Here is a 17,450-nt window from a genome sequence, read left to right as displayed (position 1 = left end):
AAATGGAAAAAAAATTTGTTTTATCCAACCTCACATTTTCTATACTGGTGTGACATCCTGATATATGCATTGGTAAAGGTAGGCTACACTTTTATAGAGCTCCAGAGAGAATATTCAAAACAGGTGAATCATGGAGAAGTGGCAAATGAAACACCAAACAAACAAAGCCCATGCAGACACTCTGTAAGTTAGACAGAGCTTGTATTAGTTAGGTTTCTCTAGGGAAAGAAGATCAACAAGAGAGATCTATAAATATAAGATTTATAAAGGTGTCTCATGCAACTGTGGGTATGCACAAATCCAAATTCCATAGAGCCCACAACAAACTGGCAATTCCAGTGAAGATGTTTAATGAACTCAGGCAGCGAACTGGCAACTTCGATGAATGTGTTCGAATAACTCCTCAGGAAATGAACTGGCAACTTCAATATACTCCTCAGGAAATGCTTTGCTGGCTAGCCAAAGAAGTGAAGGTCCTCTATCTGTCTTACTTAAAAGTCTTCAACTGATTGGACTAAATCCAGCTGATTGCATTCTCTCATTGTGGAAGACACGCCCTTCGTCGATGTAATCAGTCACAGCTGCAGCCAATTGAATGATGATTTAATAAACCAGCCTTCTGGTTTATCTGGTTTATTAACCAGCCACAAATGTCCTTGCAGTAATGGTTAGGCCAATGTTTGCTTGACCAGACACCTGGGTACCTTCACCTGGCCAACTTGACACATGAAGCTAACCATCACAGAGCTCTTCAAATATTCCTTATGATTATGATTACTACAACTCTTTGTGGATGCTCAAGTGAAGCTTAGCCCTTGGATGTGAACAGCTGTGACTCCTTTCAGAGTTTGTATCAGTGCTTCGAAGGCACCAGAGCTGCTGCTGTCCTCTTACTCTCCTTCACTTTCCAGTGTAGGCCACTGCCAACCATGAGTGTGGGTGAGTTTGAAGGATGGCATCTGTCAGGGTTTCTGAGATGGTCTGAAGAATAGGCTCTCCATATGGCCCCTGATTGAGTGAATTTTATCTATAAATCAAGTTGGGGAGGATTGCCATGTTAATCTTGAGTTTCTGATACACGAAAATGGTGCATTTCCCATTTACTTACATTTTCTCTTTGCAAAGTTTTTGAGTATTCAACTCTCAACAGTCAACTCCAGCTCTTCTTTTTTATGGTTATACGAAGTTTTTTTTAACTGCAAATTTTATGGAGGTATATTCACATACCATATAATCCATCCAAAGTATACATCACCCAGTTGTGAAATCATCACACTCAATTTTATACCATTTTCATTACTCCAAAAAGAAAAATCACAAATAGACATTTAAAAAAATCCCAAACACCCCATATTCCTATTCCCCCCCATTATTGACCCCTACCATTGGTGTGGTGCATTTGTACTGTTGATGAAAGAATATTAAGATATTACTGTCAACTATAGTCCATAGCTTGCAATAGGTTCTTTTTCCCTATATACCGCTCTCTTATTAACTCTTTGTACAAGTGTCATACATTTGTACTGGTTCATGAAAGAACTTAGTTGTATTTGTAGTATTAATCATAAACAATGTCCACCACAATGTTAACTGTTATACAGTCCCCTATTTTAACTGCTAGCTCTCCTTCTGGTGACATACATGACTCTAAACAACACCTTTCAACGAAATTCTGCTGCAATTCAGCACAATTACTTTACAATCTCAATAAAGAGCCACCCTTACCTCTATCCATTTCCAAACATTTAAGTTCAACTCTATTAAAAATTCTGTACATATTAGGCAACCACTCCCAATTCTCTAGTCTCATTCTATCTCTTGGTAACCTATATTCTAAGTTTTATGAGTTCACATACTCTACTTAGTTCATATTAGTGGAACCATACAATATTTGTCCTTTTATGTCTGACTTATTTCACTCAGCTTTATGTCCTCAAGGTTCCTCCATGTTGTTGCGTGCTTCAGGACTTCATTTCTTCTTATTACTGTGTAACATTCCATTGCATTTATATACTACATTTTGTTTATCCATTCATTGATTTATGGACACGTGGGTTGTTTCCATCTCTTGGCAATTGTGAACAATGCTGCAACGAACATCAGTGTGCAAATGTCCGTTGGTGTAGCAGAATTGCCAGGTCATAGGGCAACTCAATATCTAGTTTTCTGAGGAAGTGCCAAACTGTCTTCTACAGTGGCTGTACCACTTTACATTCCCACCAGCAGTGAATAAGTGTTCCGATTTCTCCATATCCCCTCTAGCGCTTGTAGTTTCCTGTTTGTTTATTAGCAACCATTCTAATAGGTGTGAGATGATATATCATTGTGGTTTTGATTTGCATTTCCATAATAGCTAATGAAGATGAACTTCCTTTCATGTGTCTTTCAGACATTTGTATTTCCTTTTTGGAAGAACGTCTATTCATGTCTTTTGCCCATTTTATAATTCGGTTGTCTTTTTGTTGTTGGGTTGTAGGATTTCTTTATATATATTTGATATCAATCCTTATTAGATATGTGAAAATCTCCTGTGCTTGCCTGTGACATCTAGGTAGATGAGTCTAGAAAGCAGCTGGAACTCTGTGTCTGGAGCTCACGAGTGGTTACCAACTTACAGCAATAATCCCCTCTCATTTCTGATTTTATTTATTTGAATCTTCTCTTCTTTTGACTTTGTCAGTCTAGCTAAGAGTTTGTTGACCTTATTAATCTTCTCAAAGAACCAACTTTTCCTTTTATTGATTCATTTTTTGTTCTCCATTCCAATATTTCCATTTTATTCTTTGTTATTTCTTTTTTCATGCTTGCTTTGGATTAGTTCACTGCTCTTTCTCTCGTTTCTTCAGTTGTTCAGTTAGGCCTTTTGTTATATCGCTTTCTTCTTTTCATTTAGGGCTATAAATTTCCCTCTCAGCACCACCTTGATGCATCCCACAAGTTTTGCTATATTGCATTCTCATTTTCATTCATCTCAAGGCATTTACTGATTTTTCTTTCAATTTCTTCGTTGACCTACTAATTGTTTAAGAGTGTTTTGTTTAACATCCATACATTTGTTAAAGTTCCAGTTCTCTTGTGGTTACTGATTTCCAGCTTCATTCCATTATGATCAGAGAAAGTGCTATGAATAATTTCAATCTTTTTAAATTTACTAACACTTGTTTCATGCCCTGGCACAAGGTCTATCCTGGAGAATGTTCCATGAACACTGAAGAAGAATGTATATCCTGCTCTTTTGGGGTGCAATGATCTATATATGTCTGTTAGTCCTAACGTTTATCATATTAGTTAGGTTTTCTGTTTCCTTATTGATCCTCTGTCTAGATGTCCTATCACTGAAGAGAGTGGTGCATTGAAGTTTCCCACAATTATTGTATAAATATCTATTACTCCCTTCAGTTTTGCCAGTATTTGCCTCATGTACTTTGGAGCACCCTAATTAGGTACATAAATATTTATGATTATTATTTCTTCTAGGTGAAGTGCCCCATATATATACATGTGTATGTGTGTGTGTGTGTATATATATATACACACACACATACATATATATATGTGTATGTATGTATATACATATAGACATATATATAATGTCTTTGTCTCTCATAACAGTTTTGCATTTAAATTCTATTTTATCTGATATTAGTATAGCTACCTCAGTTTTTTTGGTTATTGCTTACATGTAATACCTTTTTCCATCCATTCACTTTCAGCTTATTTGTATCTTTGGGTCTAAAATTAGTCTCTTCTACGCAGCATATAGATGGATCATATTTTTTATCCATTCTGCCAATCAGTATCTTTTAACTAAGTAGTTTAATTTATTAACATTCAATATTACTACTGTAAGAGCCATCTTTCCTTCAACTGTTTTATCCCCTAGCTATTATTTATCAGATCTAATATTTTTCTTTTTATTCTTTTAGCTACTTTTACTGATAATCATCATTTCTATACTCTCCTCCAAACTTCTGTCACATGTATTTTTCAACCAGCAGAACTCCCTTTAATACTTCTTGCACCAAAGGTCTCTTGTTAAAAAATTCTCTCAGCATTTGCTTATATGTGAAAATTTAAACTCTCCCTCACTTTTGAAGGACAGCTTTGATGGATAAAGAATTCTTGGCTGGCAATTATTCTCTTTCAAAATCTTAAATATATTGTATCACTGCCTTCTCCTCTCCATTGTAACTGTTGAGTAGTCAGCATTTAGTCTTATGTAGCATCCCTTGTATGTGGTGAATCACTTTTCTCTTGCTGCTTTCAGGATTCTCTACTTCTCTTCAGCATTTGGCAATCTGATTAATATGTGTTTTGTAGTGGGTCTATTTGTATTTATTCTATTTGGAGTACATTGGGCTTCTTTGGTTTGCATATGTATGTCTTTCATAAGGATTTGGAAATTTTCTGCAATTGTCTCCCCAAATAATCTTCGTGGTCCTTTTCTCGTCTCCTTCTGGGACACCTATGATTCTTATATTTGTGTGCTTTGTGTTGTCAATCATTTCCCTGAGATCCCTTTCAAATTTTTCCATTGTCTTCACCAGTTCGTGTGTTCAAAATCAGTTGCTTTGTCATCTAGTTCACTTATTCTTTCTTCTGCTTCTTCAAATCTGCTGTTGTATGTCTCTAGTATATTTTTAATTTGGTCTAGAGTATCTTTTATTTCTGTAAGATCTGCTCTTTTTCTATTTATTCTTTCAAATTTTTCTTTTTGCTCTTCTAGTGTCTTCTTCATATCCTTTATCTCTTTAACCATCTCAGTGAAGCTTTTTAAGAGATTTGTTTGACTATCTTTGATTAGTTGTTCCAAATACTGTGTCTTCTCCTACTTTTTAATTCAATCATTTTGCTTCATCATATCGTCTTGTTTCTTCATGTACCTTGTGATTTTTTGCTGGTTTCTTGGCATCTGATTGAGTTGATAAGATTATTTTGAAAGTTGGTTTCCCTCTTTTGTCTAAGATTTTGTTGTTGCTTGAGTTTGCATTAAAGGTTTCCTTTGACACTTGGTTTGTCACTAATTCCCAGCCAAATGAGGGCCAGGGTTTCATGCAGGGATTGCAACCCCTTAAGGTAGGCTCTTAGAGGCTGAGCAGAAAAGTGGCTTGCCTGAATGCACTTTCGTAGTCTTCCCAGCAGATGGCACTCTTGGGTCAACTATTCCCCAGAACTCTGCCTCCCCCTACTGCAGCAGCTCACTGGGCAGGGTCCAGACTAGGTCAAAGTCCAGTTCACTGCTGTAGGTCCCAGAGGGTTGTGCTCTCTGGTCAACTGTTAGCTCAGGACTGATCTGCTTCTCCCTTTGTCCCCAAGGGATGGGTCTCCTTTTCTCTCCCCAGGTCTGGGCACAGTGGAAGCTGCCAGTCCCAGGGGTGGGAGATGGCCACTGTGCACTGTTGCAGAGATTCTACTTATGGGTACAGTGGAGCTGGTGGTTCCCAGACTCCTGCATGGAAAGATTCCAGGCTGTGGAACTGAGAGGGTCAGCTTCACCAGCCAGCAGCTCACTCAGGAATGTGCTGCATTTCACTGGCTGGCAAGACCCAGGCATGGCTACAATTGAGTAAACTCACCCTTTTTTCTCAGTCAGTGTTTTCTTTTTCATCCAGCATTTCCTTATTTATTGCAGAGGTCCTACTCTCATCACCTGAGCCCCAGAACTGTGGCTTTGGAAAGTTTCTGCCTGTTCTCTAATTGTTTTATGATGGAGGAATAAGTTCTCCTTGTCCTTATTCTGCCAAATTCCTGAAAGTCCCCTGTTGATCTTTTATTACATTTATTTCTAAGTATTCTATTTTTGGTGCTATTGTGAATGGTTACTTTTAGAAGTGTTTCTTTTTGTCCTCAGAATAAGTTTTCTAATTGTTCTTTATATATATTATATATATTTAAAATATATACATTTTATATTTATATTATATATATATTTTATATATAATAAATAATATATAATATGTAATTATAATATGCATGTAATATATTGACATATTCTGAAACCTTGATAAATTCCTTTATTAGTTCTCATAGCTTTGCTTTGGATTCCTTATTATTTTTTACATACATGATAATCCACCAGCAAATAAGGAGTTTTACTTTCTCTGTCTCAAAATCATACAGATTTTGTTTTTGGTTTTTCCTTTTCTTACAGCATTTGTTAGAACCTTCACTGTAAAGTTAAATAAAAGAGGTGAGAGTGATCACCCTTGCTTATTCCTGATCTTAATTGAGTATGATGTTAGCTGTAGATATTTTTGTAGGTGCCTTTAATCATGCTGATCATGTTCCTTTCTATCCCTAGTTTGATGAGAGTTTTTATTACGAAAATTTGTTGAATTTTGCCAAATACTCATACTATATCTATTGAAATAACTTTGTTTCTTCTCCTTTATTCAATTAATATTATCTATTCATTGATTTTCAGATACTCAACCAATCTTATCTTTCCAAGATAAATGCCATTGGGTTATGATGCATTATCTTTTTATAGATAATTGAATTCAAGTCACTAAAATCTTAATTAGGATTTTTGCATACATTTTCATGAAGGATATTGGGCTGTATGTTCTTTTCTTATGCTATTCTTTTTCTGGTTGAAATGGGCCTCAGAGAATAAGTGGAATGTTTCCCCTCCTCCATTTTCACAAGTGAAGTTGTATGGATATAGAGTTCTAATTGTGAGAGTTTTTATTATGAATTCAGGTTATTTAATTGATATGGAACTACTGAATGTTTTTATTTTTTGTCTGCTTTGTTAATTTGTGTCTATCAAAAATTTGTCTATTTCATATAGGTTGTTGAATTTATTGGTATGAAGTTGCCCATAAAATTCACTTTTTATCCTTTTAATGTCTAAAGGCATAGTAGAGATGTTTCCCTTTCATTCCTGATATTAGTAAGTTGTGCCTTCTCTTTTATTTTCTTGATCTCTCTGGCTAGAGGTTTACCACTTTATTGATTTTTTCCCAAAGGAACAGCTTTGGTTTCATTTATTTTCTCTATTATTGTTCTGTTTTCCATTCCATTGATTTCTGTTACTCATCATTTTCTTCTTTATTTTGTCTGTAGGTATCATTTGTGCTTCCTTTTTTCTGGTTTCTTAAGGTAGAAGCTTAGTTTTGATTCGAGTCCTTTCTTCTTTTACTTATACAGGCATTCAAAGCTACAAGTATTCCTATAAGCATACTTCAAGTGCATCCCACAAATTTAAATATGTTGTATTCTAATTATCATTCAGTTTAAAACTGATTTTACCCTTTCCATAATTTCTTTTTTGATACAGTCATTTAGAATCTTGGTGTTAAATTTTGATAATTGGGTAGTTCCTCTTTATCTTAATGGTATTGATTTCTAATTTAATTCCATTGTGGTCAGACAATGTACTCTGCATAATTTCAAACATTTAAATGTATTAAGCCTGTTTTGTGATACAAGATATGGTCCATGCTAGCAAACATACAATACATACTTGAAAAGAATGTGTATTATGCTGTGGATGGGTGTAGTGTTCTATACATATCAATTACGTCAATGCTGTGGCTAGTCTCTGTCTTTGCTGAAGGTTTGTCCAGTTCATTTATAAATTACTGAGAGAGAGTGTTAAAATCTCCAACTATGAGTTTGGAACTATCTATATTTTCCTTTAATTCTGTCAATTTTTGCTTCATATATTTTCAAGTTTTGTTATTGGGTACATACACATTTATGATTATGTCATTTTTAATTGACATACTTGTTATAAAGTATCTCTATCTCTGGCTATTCCTTTGTTTCAATGTCTGTTTTATCTGATACTAATGTAACCACTTCAGCTTTCCTTTTGGAGTGTGTTGTTTATTTGGATATAATTTCTATGCATTTACTTTCAACTCATATGCTTTTACGGACAGCACATATATTGTTTTTGCTTCTATTTTATCCATTCTGTCAATCTCTGCCTTTTAATTGGTATGATTTCTGCAATAATAGTCAATGTATTTATTGATATACTTAGGTTGAGTCTGCAATTTATTTATTTATTTATTTATTTTACTTGTCCCCTCTGTTTTCTGTTATTCATGACTTGGTCCCTTTTTTATTATTTGAATTTACATTTTTAGAATTTTATTTTATTTTTCCTATTGTATTTTTACCTGTTTTTTTTTTTTTTTTCATTTTTATAGTGATTCCCTAAACAATTAAAATATATGTCCTTAAGCTTTTATATTCCACTTATTGTTAATAATGTATTATTTCAGGTAAAAAATAAAATAGTCCCCCACTTTTATCTAGCTATAACCTGTACAGAGCTACAGAAGTTATAATCAGAGGAAGCTATACTGTGCTGTTCATGCCTCCCAATCAGTTTACACTGAAAGGACACAGTGCCTGTTTTTAATTAAATGAAGCCCATTCTTTCTTGAATGACAACAGATAAATTTTAAAAAGTAATTTCAGAATAACACTTTAGCAGGACCTAACAAAGCATTCCATTTATATTACATGTAGTAGATAATTGAATGTTATACTTCATAATGAACTAAAGGTATTTGTCAGAAAAAAAATGATAATATTTTGCACTTGCATAGCATGCTTCTTCTAATAAGCTCAATATTGGTTCTGCGGTCTATTTTTTTCTCGCAATAATTTGGAAGAATTTACATGTGTAATATCCTACACATAGTATCAAAGATAAGATGAAAAGTTTGTTTTGCAATTATAATCACAGATAACTTCTCATCAAGCTGGAATCAATTGTTGAGGTTAATCAGGATGCCTGCTGTGGTAGACTGAAACTGTATGTACCCAAGGAAAGTTCCTGTGGGTGTGGACCCATTGTAATTAGATCTTTTGATGAGGCTACTTCAGTCAAGGTGTGACACACCTCAATCAGGATGGGTATTAATCCTCTTACTAGAGTCCTTTATAAATGGGAGAGAGAGAGAGAGAGAGAGAGAGAGAGAGAGAGAGAGAGAGAGAGAGAGATACAGAGAGAGAGAGAGAGAGAGAGAGAGAGAGAGAGAGAGAGAGAGAGAGAGAGAGAGAACAAGTGAACCAGGGAAACAAGGAGCTGAAATCAATGAAACCATGAAGAGAAGGGAGAGACTATCAGACACCACCATGTGCCCTGCACATGACAGAGGAATCCAGGATGCCAGCAGTGGGTTCTCAAGGAAGAAAGCATCATCTTGATGATGCCTTGATTTGGACATTTTCATGGCCTCAAAACTGTAAGCTCAAGCTGATAAATTCTCATTGTTCAAAGCCAGCATATTTCATGGTATCTGCTTTAAGCAGTCTATGAAACGAAAATGTATTTTGGTGCCAGAAGAGTGGGGTGCTGCTATTGTAAATACCAAAAATGTGGAAACAGCTTTGTAATTAGGTAATGGGTAGAGGTTGGAAGAACTGTGAGACACTTGATAGAAAAGGCCTAGATTGCTTTGAAGAGAATGTTGATAGAAAAAAATGTATGCTAATGGTACCTCCAATGAGGTCATAGACAGAAATGATGAACTTGTCAATGCAAACTGGAAGAAAGGTGATCCTTATTTTAAAGTGGCAGAGAACATCATAAAATTGAGTCCTGATATCAGATGGAAGGCAGAATTTGAAAGTGACAAGGTAGTATATTTAGATGAGAAGATTTCTAAACTAAATGTGTGAAGTGCAGCCTGGCTTCTCCTTGTAGCATATAGTAAAATGCAAGAGGAAAGACATATGCTGAGAAATGAACTCCTGGGCACAAAGAAACCAGAAATTGATGGTCTGGAAAATTCTGAATTTACGGGAAGTGAATCCACAGAGAATAGTGATCCATGTGAGGGTTTAACTGAACATGGAACATCAGCCATTTCAGTGCAAGGCAGGATTGGAAATGCAGCGATCCAGAAAGAATTTATGGAAAGTCCTTTTCTCTGATGGTTTGGACTCCTGTATACTACATGCAAAACTGACAAGTTTTGTGTGTGTGTGTTTGTGTGTGTGTGTGTGAGATCTGTATGAATGGAACCATTACCAGCCTGGAATAAAAGGGACAGATTGAAGGAAAAAGGACTTTAAAGGCAGAACCATGGAAGCTGAGTTCTGGACTTGAAGAAAGACATCTTCTCGTGTCAAGAGAGCAAGACTTTCCGTGTGTGTGGAGAGGGTGAGTCTGCACCAGCACTTGGAGAGGGCAGACCTTCTTCCCAGTTGCTAAGGAAGTGTTATTACTACAGTTTTCTCAGGTGTCTGGGGGATTGTGGAGTCTGGTTTCCACCCCGATGTTTGACGAGGGTAGAGCCAAGAGCCTGGCCACCTTCCCGATATTTGATGAGGGTAGAAAACTTCACTCCAGTATTCGGGGAGAGTGTGGCCATTGCACAAGCACATGGAAAGAGTGGGGCTGCCACTCTATCAGGCCCAGTGGATTAAACATGCTAAAGTTATCTAAGTATAGATTTAACAACTGTAAATTAGGTTCTAAAGATCATGTACTTTTTAAAAAACATTTTTATGTAATTTCAATATTGAATATTTCCAGGGTATATTGGTAATTATTTTTTCAATATTCATAACTTTTCTCATAACTATTAAACCCTTGGAAGTACATACACAAATATAATTTCCATTTATGGATAATTATTAATTATTAAAAATAATGAATGAATATTTTGGCTAAGTTTTTTTTTTACCTGAAGTAAGTCACACTGTATGACTCAAATTTCCTGGCCTATAAAATGGCAATAATTACATGATTCTTGTCTTCCTCAGAGGAATATTTACTCAAATGTCAAATATATGAAAGACCTTAGAAAAAGTAAATAATAAACATATAATCAAGGTATTATTAGTAATAATATCAGTAAGATGTTTTTAATTATCTGCTAATAATGGTATTTAACAGAACTTTCTTCTTACACATGTAATTAAGGTATTAGTAATAATATCAATGAGATGTTCTTAATTATCTGCTAATGATATTTAACAGAACTTTCTTCTTATTGGATTAATGCACCTTGAGCCCATGGGAGTTAATTCTCAGGATCTAAGTATTAGTGATGTATATGGAACCCATACTTGGGGTGAAGAGGAAATAAAAGAGAGAATATTAATAAGGTTTAACCACTAAGGCATAATGACCTTACAATGAAGTAGTTTGTCAAATTTTGATTTTTTTAACTTATTAATTAAACACCCATTTACTGGAAATCTGCTACGCCCAGCTCCCCTGCACTGTCTCAAGCTTTCAACAGTTAATCTGAGAGTTTTGGTGGGTTTTAGGTAATAATTGGTGGATTGAATGCATCACACAGAAAGCTAGTTAAAAATACAAGACAAACCAGATTAAAAAAAGGAAATGAATTGGAGTAGAGAATAGATGTCTCCTGAAATAGGTCTTATCAGTTATCCTTTGCTTGGATCACTAGAGTCCAAGGATATTTATAGGTCTTAAGAGCAGTCAGGAATATATTGATTGGAACTCCTTGCACGCTACTAAATGGCATGAAGACTTGGGCCAAAGGATGAACTACATAAACATGACATCTTTATTTTCTTTAACCCAGGGTTCTAACCAGGAAAAATGACATCTGGCATCAAGGTGAGTAAATTTGAAAGAAGGGAAGCAGCTATGAATTCTCCAGGAATTAAACATGTCAGTTAAGCAAAGGTAAATAAGCACCACATCACCAGCAGCCTATGAGACTGTAGCATCACTCTAAACCACAAGAACCTCAGGTAAGCCATGAAAATGCAAGAAACAAGGGATAATAGGATGATAGTGTTATAAACCAACTGAAAAAATGCCAAGCCCAAGCTTATCAAACACTTCACTTACTCTGTGTTTTAGGACCATTGTTTGCTACCCACCATAGACAACCCTAATTCTATTCAAAGAAGAGGTATGTACACAAAGGAGCCAACATGACTACTCTACATATCAAAATGAAGAAGAAGGGAAAAAAGGAGGAGGAGGAAAAGGAAGGGAAGAAGGTGGGAGGTAAAAGAAGAAGAAGAAAGCAATATGAAAGATCAATAGTAGAAAAAGAATACCTACTTGAAAAATAAGTATTTCAAATATTCATCTTAGCTTTCAAGGAATTTAAAGATTTAATTAAAGAAAAACTAAAAGAGTTTATAAGAAAAAATAGAATAAAAATTGTGCTGGAATTGCTCTGCAAAAAAAAATAATAAATACTAAGATATAATTTATGGCAACAGAACAGCAGAACAAACAGAATATCTGTATTTATATATTATGTAAATATTAAGAAATTTATTATAGAATTTGGCTTACATGACTGTTAGCATTGGCAAGTCCAAATTCTGTAGGGTGAGCTGCAAGTTGGGAACTGAAGCAAGTTTCGGTGAATTCCTCAGGTGAAGCTGGCTGGCTGAAGTAGAGATAGAAATTATTCCTTCTTTACTGAAAGATGAAAGTTGAAATCATCAGCTCTCCCTTTAAGGCCTTCAGCTGATTGGATGAGACTTCTCTCACTGCTGAAAGCAATCTCCTTTGTTGATCACAGATGCAATCAGCCACAGATGCAAAAAATGACTAAGTTTTAAAACCACAAAATGCCCTCACAGTAATAATCAGGCTAGCACTTCCTTGACCAAACAACTGTACACCATAACCAAGCTAAGTTGACCCATGAAATTAACCATCACAATTACTCATATATACGAAATACTTGTCAGCATATTCTCCAGGATGCCTGATTTGGGGGGGTTCTGTTCAATCTGCATATTCTCCACTACCCCATTAGGATTACTAACCCTTTTGCACAATATTGAGGTTTGCATGATAATAATGAAAGCAATATCATTTTTTCTTAAGAGCAATGTGAAACCATTGAACGGTTTAGAACAGGTGATGACATTACAAAATTCACATTTTGGATACCACTTTGGTTATAGTGTTACAGATATAAAATGAACATAAAGGCTTAAAAATAGAGATAGTATGGGTGAGGTATACGGGGAGTTTTCAAAATCACAATTGGTGGAGAATGTGTGTATATAGGGGTCATCTATATGTTTGTTGTAATGGAACATGGATTTTAGAGACTGAGAAAAGCAGTTGTAGAGATTCATGTATTTAATATTTCCCATGTTTCTACTATATCTCTGGCACTTTGTATGGCATCCTGGTGAAACATATATAAAAATAAGCTCCCTGGCCTAGAGAAGCCCAAAGTCTAACCCAAACCAGATGAAGCTCCAAAAACCCAGCTTGACAGTGGGATAATGTTGACAGTTAAGGAAACTGAACTCAACTAATGTTTTAAAACTTACTGATGTTTTAAAGTGTTTAAGGTATTAGAATAGTGAAAGGAAAGACAATCCCAATATCAAACTCAAAAGTTTCCAGAAAGCATTCTGTGATATAAATTGTTTGTGTTTATGTGTATATGCATACATACATATATAATGAATTATATTTTACATATACATGTAGAACCAGAAGACATATGTATACACATACACACAGATGATATTACAAAAAATAATAAAGGGAAGGGAAAACCTCTTTATTTTACACATTTCCTAGTCCTCAATAATGCAAATAAAATCTGCAAAAAGAGAAATATTTTAATGGGAAATAAGGTATTATGCATTATATAAATGAAGTGTAGAGAGTGCTGCAAAACTCTTCTAGATGTAATTTCTCACGTTCTTCATTTCAAAGGACTATGTAATGGGTTCTCATTTATTGCCTAATGCTATAGTTTCTATGATTCTCTAAAGCAGTAGGGACATTTTATATGATAATTTTAATTTGATTAGAAAATCATTTTGATATTTTATTCTCTAAATTTCAGATACAGTTAAGGTACTCATAATGGTAAGGTAAAAGCACTTATAAGCTTCTTTGAGTAAAGCCAGAAAGAAAATTTAGAAAATACTGAAAGACAATCTTGGGTGACAGCTCAAGAGTGGAGCAAGCACTGAATTGCAAGAGAAGACGTTTAAATTCCAGCCCAGTCTGAACCACTCAGAGGAGCCTAAGAGAAATTGTTTCATCGCAACATACTCAGTTTCTCCATCTTTGTAATAAAGGACTTAGATTGGTTTATCTCCCAAACCTCATTTAATTAGGATATCAATCCATCTATTTAGCTACTTAGGAACTATCCACTCACCTATCATCTACTATTCCTTTTCAGATTAACTGTCTACATCTAAGATCCATTCTAAGATGTGCTTTATTTTAAAATTACCTGTCTCTGGAGACTCTGAGAATACTGAAATATAAAAGTATGGACTTGATTTAGAGGCAGCCAATCTGAGATATGCTCAAAATCTACCAGGTATCAAACCCATTAAAGCTCAGGATTGAGAAAGCCCATGCTATATGAAAAAAAAGGAAAAAAAACAAAACAAAACAAAACAGAACAAGTTGAAAACAAGTAACTTTTCTTAGACCTATCAGAAAATTGTGGTCAAAGCACACGCTGTCACTCCAAAATCTCCAGAGAGAAGTTTAAATACAGAAGATCATAGCTAATGTCAACTTACCTGGAGCAGAAGTCCCTGGAGAATGGAGTGAAATATTTAAAATGCTGGGGGAAACAAACAAATAAACAACAACAAAAAAACCCCACCAACATATAATTCTATATATAGCACAACTATAAAAGTAAAGATTAAATAAAGACTTTCTCAGACAAACAAAATCTGAGAGAATCTGTTGCCAGTAGGCTTGCCCTGCAAGAAAATATTAAAAGAAGTTCTTCAGAGAGAAAGAACTGATACAGGTTAGGAATTTGAATCTTCATAAAGAAAGGAAGAATATTTGTAAAGGAATAAAGGAAGGTAAAATAAAATCTTATTTTTCTTATTCCTCAAGGATCTAATAATTTTTCATTCAAAGTAATAATATTAACAATGTACTGATAAGTAAAATGAATGACAGCAATGTTATATGGGATGGGAAGAAGGAATTAAAAATAATCCATTGTAAGATATCTGTGCTACATATGAAGCAATATGTTATTTGAAAATGGGCTTTAATTAGTTTTAAATGCAAACTACTCTAGAAGAACTACTATTTTTTTTAAGTATAAGTGATAGGTTATGAGAGGAGAGTAAATGGAATGACATAAAATATTTAAAACCAAAGAGGGCAGAAAAAGAATGAAAGATGAAAGACAAACATTGGAAGTACAATGAATAGAAAACAGTTACCAACAAGGTAGATACCAATTCAACCATATCAATAATCATTTTAAATGTGAATAATCCAAATATGCCGGTTAAAAGGCAGAAATTATCAGTGAATGAAAAAAAAAAAAAATGACCTGGATATATGTTGTCTACAAGCAGCAGGCAGAAAATCAGTAAGAAAACAGTTGAACTTACAGTACCAAGAGTGAACTGGATAATGGTCATTTATAGAATATTTCATCCAGTAACAGCAAAATCCACATTCTTCTCAAGCTCCCATGGACCTTAGACCATCTCCTAGGCCATAACACACACCTTAACAAATTTAAAAGAATAGAAATCACAAAAAATATTCTCTCAGACCACAGTGGAATTAAACTAGAAGTCAGTAACAAAAAGGTAGCTGGAGAATCCCAAAATATTTAGAAATTAAATAACATACTTCTAATACAAGAGTCAAAGAAGATGAATCAGAAGAAATTTAAAAAATATTTTGAATTAAACAAAAATGAAAACACATCATCAAAATTTATGGGATGCCATGAAAGCAGTACTTAGAGAGATGGATAGAATTAAATACATGTAGCAGAAAAGAAAAAAAAAAAGATCTAAAATCAATCTAAGCTTCCACCTTAGAAGGTCTATAAAGGAGAGAAAATTAAATCCAAAGTAAACTAAAGAAAAGAAATAATAAAAATTAGTGAAGAAATCAAAGAAAATTGAAATAAGAAATCAATAAAACCAAAGAAAAAAGGAGAAATAAGAAATCAATAAAACCAAGAAAAAAGGAGAAAAAATGATTCTAAATATGGCCTACACAATACAGAAATAGAGCAGTGTTTAAGATCTTACATTATCTAACCTCAAGACTTACTGTAAAGCTACAGTGATCAAGACGGCATAGTATTCGTGAAAGAAAAGATACATACGTCAATGGAACTGGATACAGAATCCAGAAATAGTCCCACACAAATCTAGTTATCTGATCTTTACAAACAGCAAGGCAGTTCCATGGAGAAAGGATAGTCTTTTCAGCAAATGTGCCGGAACAATTGAACGTCCATAGCAAAAAGAAAAAAAAAAAGAATCTAAACACAGCTCTTTCACCTCTCACAAAAGTTAACTCAAAATGGATCATAGATGTAAATGTAAAATGAAAAATGATAAAACGTCTAGGAGATAACTTAGAAAATCTATCTGATCTTGGTTTAGTGATGTGATTTGAGACAGAACACCAAAAACATGATCCATAAAAGAAGAAAAAAACAGTAAGTAGTATTTCATTAAAATTAAAAACTTCTGCTCTGTTAAGAGAATGAAAAGACAAGTCACAGATTTGCAAAACATAAGGAGTTAGTATTTTAAAACCGAACAATGAGAAAGCAAAATAAATAAATAAATAAATAAATAAAGGACAAATATCTGAATAGACACCCCACTATGGAATATGTACAGACAGCAAATAAGCTGAAGAAAAATGTTAAACGTTATTTTTCATTAGGAAATTGCAAATTAAAACAATAATAAGATATCACCATATACCTATTAAAAGAATTAAAATCCAAAAATCTGACAATACCAAATGCTGGTGAGGATGAAGAGCAATAGGAACTCTTGTTAACTGCTTGTGGCACATAAAATGGTACAGCCATTTATCAAGCTAAACCTAGTCTTAGCATACGTTCCAACAATCATACTCCTAGATATTTACCCAGGTGATCTGAAAACTTATACTCACACAAAAATCTGCACACGAATGTTTACTGATCTTTATTCACATTTGCCTAAAACTGGAAGCAACCATGATGCCCTTCAGTACGTGAATACATACACACTGTGGTATATCCATGCAATGGAGTATTATTCAGCAATATAAAGAAAAAGACATGGAAGAATCTTAGTTGCATATTCATAAGTGAAAAAAGCCAGACTGAAAGTCTACATACTTTATGATTTTAATGATGTGAAAGTCTGGAAAAGGCAAAACTACAGAGACAGTGTAACTATCCATTGTTGTCAGGAGTTCAGGGTAAGGGTGGGAGAAGTAAACAGGTGAAGTAAAGCACAGGGTCATTTTAGGGTGGTTAAAATGATCTGTAAAATACTGTAATGGTGGATACATGCATTCATCAAAACCTGTATAGCTTTACAATATGAAGAGAGAACGCTAATATATGCAAATTTAAAAAAATCATCAAGGAGATCACGGATTCCAGGAAAGAACTCCAAGTATGACAAGAGAATCTAAGTGTATATCAATGTCACTGAAGAGGGTGGGGAGAAGAAGTGAAGACCTCAACCACTTGGGGGGGGGTGAG

This window comes from Choloepus didactylus, chromosome 17 (genome assembly GCF_015220235.1).
Source record: "Choloepus didactylus isolate mChoDid1 chromosome 17, mChoDid1.pri, whole genome shotgun sequence".
NCBI classification, from domain to species: Eukaryota; Metazoa; Chordata; class Mammalia; order Pilosa; family Megalonychidae; genus Choloepus; species Choloepus didactylus.
Note: the sequence above shows the minus strand (reverse complement) of the source record.